The sequence below is a fragment of the Macrobrachium rosenbergii genome, chromosome 5, assembly GCF_040412425.1.
Source record: "Macrobrachium rosenbergii isolate ZJJX-2024 chromosome 5, ASM4041242v1, whole genome shotgun sequence".
Taxonomy (NCBI): domain Eukaryota; kingdom Metazoa; phylum Arthropoda; class Malacostraca; order Decapoda; family Palaemonidae; genus Macrobrachium; species Macrobrachium rosenbergii.
The window spans coordinates 23,334,999-23,346,713 of record NC_089745.1 but is presented as its reverse complement, the minus strand read 5'-3'; the positions used below and the strand labels follow the sequence as shown (position 1 = coordinate 23,346,713).

The 11,715-nt window shown below is 39.5% G+C and overlaps 1 long non-coding RNA gene across 2 annotated transcripts in view; it reads right to left on the bottom strand.

The window, feature by feature from the left end:
• Positions 1 to 1,675: 1,675 nt before the first annotated feature.
• The window catches only part of LOC136838595 (uncharacterized), a 508,758-nt gene continuing 498,718 nt past the window's right edge, over positions 1,676 to 11,715 (bottom strand). Inside the window, exons 1-2 of one of the 2 annotated variants that reach the window (XR_010853049.1) lie at positions 7,069 to 7,386; positions 1,676 to 4,816 (exon numbers count right to left, since the gene is read on the bottom strand). This is a non-coding gene — a long non-coding RNA (uncharacterized lncRNA). Of the gene's footprint in view, positions 4,817 to 7,068; positions 7,387 to 11,715 lie in introns of those variants that run through there. The other variant, XR_010853048.1, reaches the window with a different exon arrangement.

Sequence of the window (11,715 nt, the reverse complement as noted above, 5' to 3'; positions counted from 1 at the left end):
CATTATCATTAACAACACTGCTAACAACCTCATTACTAGATGCCAATGACGTTATAAGTCAAATTAAGTGCGAATATTCAAGTTTACCAAAACAATCTTTATGCCAATGAAAACCGATAAGCAGGTGATGGAGGGCATAAAACTAACCTGATTCCCTGGAAGTGGACTCTTCCATCTGTTGCAAGGCCATCCTAGGCTTGGGGCAAGAGATGGGCTGGGGCAATGACACCTTACCTCTTACAGGAGAATGTGAAAATGATTGCACACTATAGGGGTGACACAGAATGGTTTTCTACCATAAATTCACACAAATCTTTTACTGACTAAAATAAGGCTTACATCCTGTCCTAACTTCTCAATACTCTTTTCCTGAACCGAAGGTGGAGGGAAGGCAGAGCTAAGTTAGTCTCAGTACTAGCTAAGCATTAGCTGAGGAAAAAGCTCTAGAGGGACCCTTATGGGGGGTTACTACTTCCAAAGTAGAGGTAATAAGGACTTTGTGCCTTGGTCCAGCAAGCCCAAAAGAGAACAAACTAAAACCACCACCTACAGATATAAAGGTACAATCCTATTCACACAGTGTACCTTCATGCTCCCCACAACACCACCACCTGATCAAGAAAAGATAGAACTGAACAATACTAGTTACACTCTTTGTTGGCTCAGGCCAGCACTATCTCCACTACAACTAGAGGTCTAAGAGCTTCACAATTCTCATCAACTATCTCTGAGAAAATGGAATTACACCTCCGCTGAGCTGCACTGACTACGTCTGAGTGAAAAGCTTTGGAGAGAGCTAAATGGTGTACTAACTCCACAAAAGTCATGGATTTTTAACTTCAACAGGGGTAATAAAGCTGATTAAAGCTTTTCACGCACTGACTTTACTAAGCATTTAATAAAAAATGACATTGCATTCTTGGACACTGGAAAACTTGTCCTCCTAACAGCACAAAACAAAGTAGTAACCTTATATACAGTACAATGTATGTGCAACACTGACTGGACAAAGAAGTGCGTCTCCTTCCTTTCCTGCCAAAGACAATAAACCAGGAATGTGTTCATGTACAGGTAAAACCTTTGCCTTAAATGCATTCTTTGCTCTAAAACAAGGTATAAGTTAAGTATACCTTAGTTTTACCAGACCACTGAGCTGATTAACAGCTCTCTTCCTTTCCTGCCAAAGAACAATAAACCAGGAATGTGTTCATTTATAGTGAGATATGAATTTCTATCACCAGAAATAAAAACTCTTCATCAGCCTTAAATGCATTGAACTTTGACGGTCTAAAACAACTCGACCAACAAAGGGCTAAAAACAAGGTATAAACTATGCAACTGCGTCTCTGCTTGTAAAACCTACCTGTCAAGAGAATGCTTGCAGTTCAGTAACCCATTTGGCTACTGCTACAGCGACTAGAGTGTGTCTTCACAATTAAGAATTCAAGAGTAACTAACCGCAGGGGTTTGAGAGGCTTTCTCGTTAGATATTCAAGAACTACTATATAGAAATTCCAAGAAAGGGAATGATTAGGAATTGAAGGAATTTCAATTTCAAATGATCTATTTGATTTTTTCAGGTCGAGACCATGAGAAATATGCAGGTTAACACGTCTAAGAATAGAAGCCAGCATCGATTTATAACCTTTTATAGCTTGTACTGACAGGCCTTTAGCATATGTAATAAATCAGAAAAATTTAATTAAATTATCTATAGAGGTTCAGTTGCAAGAAACTCCCCTAGAGAGGCACCACTTTGGGTAAATTGCCACCTGTTGCTAGATAGCCAACTGTCCCTAAGCAGTCAGATGTAAGTGGAACCTTAGCAACAGACGCTGCTTGAGCAATTCTTGAGAGCAGTCTGGGAATATTGATGGCTTGAGAAACTCTTTCTTTTGAGGCCACCACAAGCTACAAGTCATTTTAGTGTTATAGGAAGTCCTTGGCCTGTTCAGAACTTTCCTGAGCAATGCAAAAGGAGCAAAGACATAAACATACAGATTGGACCAATCTTGGAGCATGTGTCATCTAGCCAAGCCTGAGGATCCTGGAACAGGGCACAACAGCTTAGAAGCTTTGCATTGAGGGCCATTGCAAACAGGTCCACCATCGGAGACCCCCACAGTTTCCAAAGGGCTTGACACACTTGTGGGTGAAGAGAACATGTTTTACCAGATATTTCATGTTTAACTGATCTGCCGAGACATTTCTCCCCAAAGAATGAACTGGGGAACCAGGACAATGTTCCTGGCTACCATCCACAGAGGTTCTTAAGCTAACTGGAATGTGGAGCTCGACATCGTTCCTCCTAGCTTCCTGATGTATGCTACAGACAATGCGTTAAACAAGAGGATGGTGACAACTTTGTCCCTCCTCAAAGGTTTCCCACAACTATAGACTTTTCTTGATCACTAGCAGCTCCAAGCTGTTGATATAAAGCTGCTTCTCTTCTGACCACAGACCTGAAAGCTGATGATTCCCAAGAGTGGCACTCTAACCTTTTATGAAAGCATCAAAAAATCAATGTGAGGTCTGGGCTACTCGCCTGAAGACTTATCAACTGATAGAAGCCGAGTACTTACTCCAACACTTGAACGTTGGAACAGCAATGAGAAAAGTGTCTGGTTGAAAAGACCTGTCCCATACTTGCCTTAGGTATAACTACTCTAGTCTCCTCAACCAAGCCGGAACTACAAATTCTCAATGGAGGCCATGTAACCCAAGAGAGAGGGAGAGTGAGTCACTGCTTGGCTGCTAAGGGAATGAAGGGTTGAAATCTTACTAGCACAGACAGAAACCTGTCGACCTGTTTCTCTGCTGGAAAAGCCCAGAAAATCTGAGATCCTACATTTATCCCTTGGTAAGCGATCAACTGAGATGGAGATAAAATTGACTTCTTAACAACAATCCTATGTTTCTTGTACTTCGAAGAAGAATGTCCTTTGCCCTCTCTACTCCCTCTGGAGACCTGGCCAGGTATAGCAGACTTTAGATGGCTAACAGATGACACCAGCCCCGTAACGGAGCCAGAACTTTGTAGAAAACTGCCGAGCCATGCTTAGCCCAAAGCAAAGTGCCTTGAACTGAAAAACTTTGTCTTCGAAAACAAGTTGGAGAAACTTTTGAGATGGAGGGTGATCATCCAGTTGTTCTGCTGGATGGCGGCCAGAACTGTATTGGAAGGCACCATTGAAAATGGAGTCAGATATATAAACTTTGGACAGGAAACATTGAGGACTGGCCCCCCAACCCCCTGAAGCCTTGTAACAAAGAACAGATGGTTGTAAAATCCTCGAGACAAATCCCTCTCCTGTCCTGTTGCCAATTTGTTTAGGAGCATGTTGGTCTCCTGTTGAAGAATGAAGAACTTTTACAGATGATATTGATAAGAAGCCTTGGATCCATCCCTAGATCCTGCCAGACATGCCAAAAGTTGGTCAGGCAGCCCCTGACTGGGACCTGAGGACAAACACAATCCTTCCCACCTTTTCAAGGTTTAGCCTTTCTTTTGAAGGACTGTGCAAAACAAAAGAGCTTCTGGAAACCAGCCTTAAATTTTGCTGAGGGCATAGACTGGATTGGGAGCCAGACATTTCTGAGCAGCTCTAGAAGTCTGAGCTAAGCATTCTCAGTTCTCTGCAGTCTTTACATCCTCCAGAATGGCTTAAACACCTCAGGACCAAGTAGAAGACCCAAAGGATATTAAAAAAAAACAGCAACTGCTTTCTGAGAAGATTAAACCTGATGCATCAAGAAAGAACAGAGTTGCTCACAACACTAAAGCTGCTTAACCTGAAGCATCAGTAATAGCCTTATCGAGGCACCCAAGGAAATTGAAAGCTTCACTGAGCTTAGAAACTCCTTCAGGGGAAAGGAATTCTTTTAATTCATGTAAGGATTTCACTGAAGCACTCAAAAGAAAATTCAGTGAATCTTATCTTCATCATCAAGACTATCAGGTGTATCCATGGCAGCAGAAAATGGCACATCTGGTGGTAAATCAGCTGCAGAGTTCTCTAAGCTAGAAAAGACAGGCTGTGAGATACTAGAGCAATGAAGCAACAGAGACAATCCAGGCAGGGGTAAACAAGATAACTGTCATGGGAGAAAGGTACTTTGCTGGCCCAAACATGGGTAGGGTTGGCTAGTCAGCGACAGCAGTCGACAACTTGGCAGATATGGGGAGGTGCAATGATGCCACAGGCAATGTAACTCTTGTAGGCTTGCATACTTCTCTTCTAGCCAGCAAAGTAATAAAGATATCAAGTTCACTTGCAATATTGTCCTCTGTCTGAACGAAGACAGAAACAAGAGCAGCCACTGACTGACACAACAAGAAACAGGTGGAACTGAAGTACAGGATGATACAATTATCTTTGTTTTTCACTTTTGCTGAACACATGCGGTTGCAAATTTTAGTAGCTATCGTGATAGTTGGTAAGATGCATTAAAAATAATACTGACACTAAGAGGCAAAAGTACTGTACCACAAAGTAATACATTCTAGGTAGTAGTTTTGAACTTTTAGGAAATATATATTATTACTCTAAAAGCTCAGGATAATTTTTTTTTTCTAATGAAAGCTGAGCCAATTCTTTAAAATGGCAACCAGTACCATCAATAACTTGGCTGTCAGCCAATGACAGGGCTTATTTTTACAAAAGATATAAAAAATTCTCTATACTACTCGGAGTTTTAAGTGAAATTTCAGAACTTGAAAGATAAACTGTTTCCAACTCTGGTGCGTAACATCTGCCATGATGCTTCCAATGAATGGGTCTTGTTTGTGCTGTCACAGGTTCCTTCTCAAGTTTACCTGGAAAGTAAATTATATATATTAATATTCAATGCTAGTTCGTCATCTTAACACTCTACAACAGTCTTTTTACAAAATTAACTCTGGAAATAATTCTTTTCACAGTAATATGGTTCCTTCAAGCCTAAGCTGAGCTATAATGCTGTAATCTTATCACAGCCCACATCTGAAGATCAAGTATCTAAATTCTTACTAAAGTAATATTGCTAACAGGCAACCACTATGATTCCATTAAGCATAACTGCCCATGGTTCGTGCACAATTCAAGCTATTTAACATACCTTTCCCTCTTCACTAACACCAAAATCAAGATGCTGTGTTCCAGAGTATTCTTCAGTCTGCTAATGCATAACACTGAAAATATTCACAAGGTTTTATACCTATCTTAACCTCCCTGATCTTTATTACAAGACAATCAATTAATGTACTGTGCTATTTCACTTCAAAACCACTCCTCAATATTGGAGTTTTATGCTTTGTTTTTGCACCTGCTTGATACAAAAACTATACAAAAATCTATTGCAATTTTACTGTTACCAAGATATTCAGCAATGAATGTCCTACCCACTTGGACTACTTTTCAGGACTTTCTTTCAATGGTCAAACGAGTAGGGTTCTTATTCAGATTTCTTTTTCTCCAGTGTACAGTGAGGATGGCAAATGTATTTTCATGTGGAAACTGAGTACCAGAACAATGCTGAAACCTGACTTGTTTTTTTGTTCCAAGTCACCAATTACATGGGACTTGGGAATTCAGATGTTACTTGAAAAAACCAGCTTCAGTTCTCAGTTATGGTTCCTTTTTAGAGAAGATGTACAACTCTTTTTCTTGGACAGCTTTGGCTATACAGCTAAATTTTATGCCAATTTTTCTGCTCCACAGGAACAAGTAATTACATTCTTTCAGGAACCTCAAGTACTGCATAATTGTGGTAATGTAACCATTCGTTGAAAATACCTAAGACTTGTGAGTGTATGTAAGGATCATACTGCAATTGTGTTTCAACTTTTCTTCAAAAACCTGGTGTCTTTGGTCAGGTTGCAATCCTATCATATAGTTGAATGTACAGTGCCCTAGGTTAGTTGAGGGGGAGGCACCCAAGCCCACATAAGCTTGGTTTAGGTCGCATCCCTATTAATTTACAGTGCTTAGGTTAGGCGGGAGGGTTGAAGAGAGGAAGGGCAAAGCTCTACCACCCCCCTAAACAAGGTAAGGACCAGCACCCTAGATTAAATTTAGTTGTGTGGTTAACCTTGGTTATAGTTTATTTCAATTTACAAAGATTAAGTGGATGGGGGAGGTCAGGGGGGGCAAAGCCCAGCCAGGTAAGGACCCCCTGGATTAGGCTAAATTACATACTTCCTGGCATTTCACTTGTTTTAGCCTGTTTTCCCTGACCCAAAACCCTCTCCCCACTGTAACCCCTAGTTAACTGTAAGATATTATGGGGGGTTCCATTATCTAAAGGTACTCGTTTGGTAAAGAAAAGAATGTCTGAAATGTTGAAAATACACATTAAAACACAACAAAATCATATATCCAATGCCTGAATGCAATTATTGTGTTTAGTACCCGCTCCTCAGGATAAATATAAAAAGATGGTAAATTTCTCAAATTATCTCACCAGTACTTAATTATAAACACCTTTTTCTATAATTTTTAGTAAAAAATTTCTATAAAAGATATCTCTGCACAGAGCTCTAATGTAGAATCACCATTTACCACCTAATAAAAATGTCCTTACCAATCACATAGCCTACAGTATAGCCTTTGAATCAGCCACATTCGCCAGTGACTGACACATTCTTCCCCTTAATTTGAAGTTGTCCTTATAGCAAAAATTCATAATGTGAAAGTATCCTACCATGATTAGCCACCTTTCAAAGCTGTATCGCGGAAATTTTGATTACCCTAGTGTATCCTAGAATGCAGTCTGTTACTCTGTAGCCCAAGGTTCACAGGTGTCTTAGGCATAAATGTAGGCTATTCCAGCTCAATTAGGATCATTTTCGAAGGTTCTTTACATTGTAGCACAAGACCCGGGTCAAGTTCTGTGGGGTACAAGACTCGAAGTCCGTTTGAGGTGATGGTGCAATTAATTGCTACATGGCTAGTGAAGCTTTGACATTCAGCAGCCTGGCTAAACCTTGACGACTCTTTAAGAAACTACAGCAGATTACGGTTAAGTATCAATTTTATCTACCTGATTTACTTACTATTGAACTCCCAATGTACTTGGAGTGTTACTTACATTGAGGATGACGAACTATTAGTTACAAAGAAATGATTTAATTGCTGACCAGGATGGGAATCTTAGCAGCTTCGGAATCAGGGTCTAGAAGTGTAAAGTCTAGGCGTGTGACTTAGGTTCCAAAACTATTCTGACGGGATTACGCACTATTCCTGATAATTTCTCCGCAAATTCAATAAATTTTAGTAATAGTACGGAAAGACATGATGGTCAAAGACTCCCTCCCCCCCAAAAAAAATCCAATGATACTTGTCTTTTCCACATTCAAACTTCAATTAAATATACGTTCAGTGGAACGGGACAAGATGACCCTCTCTTAAGGATGCTAATGCATCAATAAAGATATCGTCAAATAAACAAAGCGGCGACTATGGATAGAATAAAAAAAATCTTTCAAAATTCAGATTTGAAATAAAACTCTTCTAAGATGGATTTAGTCGCCTACTAGGGTGAAAAAAATGAGCCTCTACAAGGGAAACGAATCTAAAAGGAAAATCTCGAAACACCCGGAAAATGTCACAAAGGATGATAGCAATATCTATAAAACGTCCCATGTCAGCCCGCATATTTCAAATTCATATTTAAAGCATGAATATATTAGTTATTCAAGCTATTTTAATTTTAAGCATGTTATCCTCTCGGTAAGTTAGGAGCTGGGGCAACTCAACTATAGACATCTAATGACTGTTAGTGTAACTAAAAAATAAACAAACTACATAATAACTGACAGTGTTTTGTAAACCCCAATTTCTTTTATTAAAATTGCTTATACAGGTTTCCTCCTGTTTTTGTTAGGTTACGCTGTAACTCCCTTTAAAAAATAATGCTTCATTTACTATTCACAATGACATATACCAGAGGCTGCTTGTGCTATACAAAAACTGGCGTTGTGCTCCCTTCACATGAGAACTTAAAGATGCTTGATAAATTTATCTTAATTTGAATAATTCATATCCATTTCGTATGATTTTGCCTTTTATAAACGATAATAAAAGTGGCTAATTATCTTTATCATTTCTTGTGAATACGCATATTCTTAGAACCGCCCTATTTTATTTTATTGGTAATTACCCATAGGGGATGGGAGTTTATTTTTAATAAGTTGTGAATTTTTTTGTTACTATCTCTGTGAATATAAATTAGCTTGATATTGTGCTGTACATATAAAAATTTCGACTTTCATACTGAACACCACCAGTGTCTTGACCTCCATTTTATATTAAGGTTTTTTGTCATATGGCTGTTGGCGTGGCTAACTGAATTTTGCCCTAAATAAAATTTTGTCAGAACACGGCTCATGCAATTATGTTTCTAGACAATGTTTTGGACATATGTAGAATTCTTTTTAGGTCTTAAAACAAGGTATATTAATGTGACAACTGACACAATCTGTGCAATAACAAGCTGCAAACTTCAACCACCCCTACTAATAGTTGTAGAGCAACCACAAATGTTATGCAATGGGGAAATGAAAAGTAACATCCAACCGGGTCTTTCCCAGGTTGACTTAATACAGTAATTATTTTGTTTGAATTTTTTGCTCTTATTACTTACTAGGGTAATCATTAATTGTGAACTTAGAGAATTATAATTTTCTTGTATATTTTTCTAAACTGGAAGTATCACACTTTGTTTGTAGTGTAAATCTACTTTATGGGATCAAAATTTGTATTTTCAACTAAACCAGGAAATTTAATATAATTTTTATCATTACCTTTACTTGTGAGCTGCTCTCTTTTGATCACCTTCACTCATTAAGCCTTATGGGCATCTCTTGACACCATGTGGGTAGCTCTTCAACTCTTAGGTGCAGGAGGCTGAGTTTCACTATCACTAAAATCTGAAGGGGAGAGCTATATTCGTTTCGGTAAGATTATTGTAATACATTACCATAAAATATGCTCTTTTATTTTGAACTTGCTGACCGACCAGGCGCTGCCCGGGAAAACTCTTGAATGACAACCAATAAACTCTCTCTCTCTATCTCCAAGTCTCCCTCACTCTTTCCCTCTCTTTCCTCCCAAACACCCTCTCTCTCTCTCTCTCTCTCTCCCTCTCTCTCTCTCTCTCTTTCCTCCCAAATGCACCCCTCTCTGACCTCTCTCAATGACTCTCCACTCTCTCTTCTTTTAAACAAGGTCATCTCATCATCCAGTCACAGTGCTCCTAGCTGACAGGAGCACTGACCCCTGCCACTGCCTATTCGTTTTTAAACAAGGTCATCTGGCAGTCATCCAGTTTTTTCAGCCTCAACCCTTAACTGAGGACCTAGCTTTTACTTGCAGGAATGCAATTTCAAGAAAGTATATACATACCCAATAGAGTTAGAAGATCCAAACCTACTTAAATGAGAGATATGAGAAGCGAGCCTGGGGATGAATGGAGATTTACGGAAGACTAAGCACAGGAAAGACATGCGTACCAAAATTTCACAAGGACTGCTATGGGATCATTTGCTATAATAATAACAGCCACAGTTTTGGATGCGCTGTCAGCATTCCCGTTCAACACCTGTGTACTCTGCTCTTCAGTTATTCCCTTTATACAGGATATGATTACATTCAAGTCTATTGTTGACAAACATTTGTAAAAACCAGGCATCAGCGGTAGCTGTTTTTTATTCTTCACAAATGATATGGTTCCACAGGAGAATGATCGCCAACCAGCCAAATTTCTCTCTCATGGGACTAGACAAAGGGGTTCTTTCTTAGATGAGGCAATGAACAATCTGACTCTAGTGATACAGGGGCTACGAGGGACTGGAGGCTGCTTGATCATAGATGTAAATTAGTCATTTGGGCCTTTACAGAAGTTCAAAGGTTTGCACTGGAGTCTGAGGGAGCTGCTATTACCCCGCCGGGGAGATCATCTTTGGTAATGGACGTACAAAAGGGCATCCGCAGTGGGAGATTGATTCAAGTAAACATGATTAGTATCGTGGTCGTCGATGATATGCACCGATGAAATTAAGAACTTACACTCTCTAGACCTTGCCCCTGGGAAGATACGTCCTGCTAGTCTGGTTTTACCAAAATCTTATATTCCTGGAGTCATTGGCTGAAAACTGCTAATTTGAGTGGTACTTCTTTGATTGCTTTAATTGTTTAAACTGCCATGACCTCTCTAGATGACAAATCACATTTTTTGTCTGAGGCAGCATATCCACCTCCAAATAAAGCACATTTGGGAACATTACTCCATTTATCCAGTTACTCCTGCCCAAGGTTACATATATTCTAGTTTGCCTTTTTTCCTTTTCTTCAGCAAGACTGCTATGCCCAAAGTTTGACAATGACAGCACTGCCGAGAGACGGAAAATAATGGCTTACTATGATTCTATGTCAAGCTGTTGATGTTGTTTAGCTGGTTAGAAAACTGTGACGAAAACTGGAAATCAAAGTCATTTAAACCAAAGAAAAAGGAATAAATCTTTTAGACACGGACCCGCGATAGCATCCCAGGAATTCCAAAACCCCACATCTACAAAAGAATTGTCTTATGTCTAAGGAGGGGGTGGGGAATATAAACAAAGCAAACAAATGTGGTTGAAGTCTTTACAAACAAAACGGGTTTTGTTGAAGTTAGGTAGGTCTTAAAAAAAAGGGGGGGGGGGAGGGGGAAAGAAAACAGGAGAAAAACTTAATAAAGCAAATATCAAGGAAACGAGAGGGCAGTAAAAGCAAAACTATGGAGAGAACTTAAAACAAAGAACGATACAATTAAGGGCCTAACATTTATGAAGAAGTGAAAGAAAGGAAAGGTCAAAAGAAAAAAGTAGGAAAGGAACGTCAAGCCAAGGACAAACTACAGACTTGTCAGAGAGACAACAATGCTTCAGACGCAAGAACTATCCTTTCTTGAAAGCGGGAAGCACAAGTGAAACAATCTCTCCTGGAAATCATGCAGAATTCTTTCCTTTCCTATTATTATAAGGATATGAAGCCCAACATGAAAAGAAGACAAACCATCTCTTGAACCTTTTAATTGATCATTTGGAAAGTATGCAATTTCACTTGTACTTCTAAACCTGACACTTTTGACATTTGCCAAACAACGAGATATAAACTTTCAAGTGAAATGATGCGGAAAACGAAAGGAAGAAATAGAGTCGAGCACGGAAGCGCGAACGTGTAAGGTTCACAGAGGACATCCGTTGATAACAGAATCTGTGGTCAAACTGACGGATGTTAACACAGCCTGGAGGACTGTTATGCAAGAACTACAGTGTCTCACTTGTGTTCACGCACTAGCATACACAAGCAGGAGACAAATTTCGCGAATCAGTCCTAATTTATCTACTGTCCTATATTTACACGAATCTCAGAAATCATGATGGAAACCCCATCTCTCTCACTCTCTTTCTCTACGTGAGAGGTTGCATAAAATACATATACAAGTTTGCTTTGTCCACCCAGACTTAAGGTACAAGCACTCACAGGGAGAAGAGAAAAACTGCACCTATCACAGTCTTTGTCTTAATTGTCAGGCGAAATGGGTTACACAGGTGTTCGACCCTGGTCCACCCTTTTGCAAATTTGCTTCGAGGGTCAGGTGAATAATTGTGTAGCATTCTTTTACTGGAATTCCTCCGGGTTGAACGTTTACCAGGGAATCCGTGGAATGACTCACCATCTCCCAATTATACTG